At 37.5% G+C, this 3,365-nt stretch overlaps 1 pseudogene; it reads right to left on the minus strand.

Moving 5' to 3' along the window:
• Positions 1-1,470: 1,470 nt before the first annotated feature.
• Positions 1,471-2,078, minus strand: LOC105879630 (COP9 signalosome complex subunit 5 pseudogene; annotated as a pseudogene).
• Between the last annotated feature and the right edge of the window lie 1,287 nt (positions 2,079-3,365).

Raw genomic sequence — 3,365 nt, forward strand, 5'->3', positions numbered from 1 at the left:
TGTTTTCACATATGCTCCTGTCTCAGGAAAAATCAGAATTAGTTCGAAACCTGGTGATTGTACCTCATTGGTAAAAAGGCTTGGGATGGTTTGATCTCATGGCTCTGCCTAATGTTCACATAAATCCCACTGTCCCTACCCCAGCTGACAGTGTGTTAGTGTGTGTATGTTCTATGGCTGCTTGCTTCCAAAATGCACAATTTAATGTGGAAAAAAAGTTGCTTAACACCAATGAAAAGGTTCACAAAATTCCACTCCCCACCCTCCACACACGTCACCACATTGACATTCTCTAGGAATGTGGAGGGCTGCATACAAAGTTGCAGCCCTCTGTGCACTGTTGCCTGAGGAAAAGCTTTGGAGGAGTCGAGGAGACAAGGGGAAGCCTTCTAGCTGTACAGCTTTGCTCTTAATGTGCTCATATCCTGATACAAAAACTGGTAGACTTAAAAAAGCAGCAGTGTGAATCACCTGTAACTTTAGGATTCACTGTGATGATTCTTCCATAGTCTCCTTTGCCAGGTCAAAGCTTTGTAGTAGGCAGTCCAGACACCTGTCACTGGATGCAGGGAATGACACCTCACAGTGGAATGGGCACGGGCAGGCAGAGGGCAGAAGCAGTCCTTTAAGAAATAGTGGCTGTGGCACATTAAAGGCCAGTGCTACAGCACAGATGACGACCAAGAACCCCACACCTTGAGCTTGATCTCATAATACTAGGAACGTCCAACGTCCAACGTCATCCATCATGGCTGATCTGCTGCCTCCACAGATGGGTCTTTCAGGAGGCAGGAAGTGGAATGAGGGTCCATGGCTGAGTGCATTATGGGGATATAAACATCATCCATGTTTGGCATGACAAAAACTTTCTGAAACTCCCTGCTCCAGTTTCTTCTCTATCCAGTCTGTCACGTGAACTAAAGTTATTTCTCTCTCTCCAAGTTTTGGCTGAGCTTTCAGCTCTACATATGGTGGCCTCTGGAAACCATACCATATTCGGTCAGTTGGGGGTGGTGGAATGTTGACCGCCAAGGTTCCTCTACATTCCTGTACTTAAACAGTTAGCAGAAGGGGTGTATTGGAGAGTTTGAATTTTTAAATTTTGAAATAATTTTATATTTACAGAAAAGTTGCGAAAAATATTTAGAAATCCCTGACATCCTTCACCCAGTTTCCCTAACATCTTTTTTTTAGTTAAAATGTGATTGATTTATTTTACTGAGTCTTACATAATGTATTCACAGTTCATCCATGTAGTATGTGTCAGACTTTCCTTCTTTTTAAGGTCCTAGAACCGGAGATGAACATATTTTTTTTTCATTTTAAAGAGTTTTAATATAGGATGTTAATATTGAGGACACTTCAAAGCACCTTATACTTCTAAGCAGATTTTGGGTAACTGGTTTTAAAGTGTTACTTGAGTGTTTTTCTCATACTGGTTTTCAGGTAAAAGTACTACTCAGTGACTGTTTAAGAGATGTTAATTTGACTAAACAGTTTATTCTTAATAACCTGAGACATCAATCCATGGATAACTTCTATGGTAGTTTTACAGCTGTCTCTCATACCTTTGGCAAGTTTGTATTCTGGCTTCGGTGATGTGTTTCTACACCCAACATGAAACTCCCTCGTCCCAGCTGGGCTTCTGACTGCTCTAACTTTTCAGACAAATCCAAGGCCTGATCAGTGGTATGGTCTGCATTAGTAAGCAAGCTGGAGGAACTCAGCGTGTTCACCCAATATTTATTCCATAAAAGTTCAAGCAATTTGAGATCCAAAGAGGATTTGAAATATGAGATTTCTAAGGCATAATATTGTTTGCAGTGTACACCAAAGTCTTCTATTTTATTAAGTGGGATAGTCTGGTACTCAGAAGGTCTTTCATCAGGAGGTTTGTAGCCCTTTGGGTATGTCCTAAAGGCGCCAAGTTTCACTTTCCCTGCAGATGTTGTTCTTGTTGGATCAATCACCACTGCTACAAATGGTTCTTGGAACTGCTGATTGAGCATCTGAGTACTAACATCAATCCCAGAAAGCCAGCAGCCATAGCCAGGCTGGCTATGATACCAACCAATTGCATTTTCATTTCATTTCATTTATATTCCATTTTATGTATACACCACATTTTGTGTATCCATTCATGTGTCAATGGACACTTGTATTGCTTCCACCTTTTAGCTGTCACAAATAATGCTGCCCTGAACACAAGTGTAAATATTTCCTTGATTTTTCACTTTAAATTCTTCTGGGTATCTACTCAGGAATGGAATTGCTGGAATATATGGTACTTCTATATTTAATTATTTGAGAAACTGCTATACTGTTTTCCACAGTAGCTGTGCCATTTTACATTTCCATCAGCAATGCACAAGCATTGTAATTTCTCCACAGTATTGCCACCACTTGTTATTTTCTCTCTCTCTCTCTCTCTCTCTCTCTCTCTGTGTGTTTAATAATGATCATTATAATGAATGTGAGGTGGTTTCTCATTAAGGTTTTGATTTGCATTTCTCTATGTATTAGTGACCAAATTGTTCTTCTTCAATATTGCATTGGCTATTCTGGGTATTTTGCCTCTCCATGTAAACTTTACAATCAGTTTGCTGATGATCACCAAATAATTTGCAGAAATTTTGATTAGAATTGCACTGAACCTATAGATCAAGTTGGGAGAACTGATATCTTGACAATATTAAATCACCCATTCATGAACAAAAATTATCTCTCAATTTATTTAGTTCTTTGATTTTATTAATCAGAGTTTTGTAGTTTTTTCTCATAAATATCTTGTACATATTTTGTTAGAATTATACCTAAGTATTTTATTATCAAGGATCCTAATGTTAAGTGGAATTATACTTTCAAGTTCCACTTGTTCATTGCTGGTATATAGGAAAGCAATTTACTTTTTATATTAATCTTATATTGTATATTGCAACCTTGCTATAATCACTAATTAGCTTGAGGATTTTTTGTTGCTGTTGTTGATTATTTGGATTGGCTATAATATATAAATGATCATGTCATTTGCAAATAAAGGCAATTTTATTACTTCCTTCCCAGTCGGTATAATTTTTTATTTCCTTTCTTTGTCTTATTGTGTTAACTAAGATTTCCCTACAATGTTGAAAAACAATAGTGAAAGGGGCATTTTTGTCTTTTTAATGATTATATTGGGAAGCTTCTACTTTCTTACCATTAAGTATGTTAGCTGTAGGTTTTCTGTAAATCATCTGTCAAGTTGAGGAAGTTCCCCCTATTTCTAGTTTACTGAGTTTTTTCTTTATTAACATGAGTGTGTGTAGAATTTTGCCATTTTTTGCATGTATTGATGTGATCCTGTGATTCTTCTTCTTTAGCATATT

This window comes from Microcebus murinus, chromosome X (assembly GCF_040939455.1).
Source record: "Microcebus murinus isolate Inina chromosome X, M.murinus_Inina_mat1.0, whole genome shotgun sequence".
NCBI classification, from domain to species: domain Eukaryota; kingdom Metazoa; phylum Chordata; class Mammalia; order Primates; family Cheirogaleidae; genus Microcebus; species Microcebus murinus.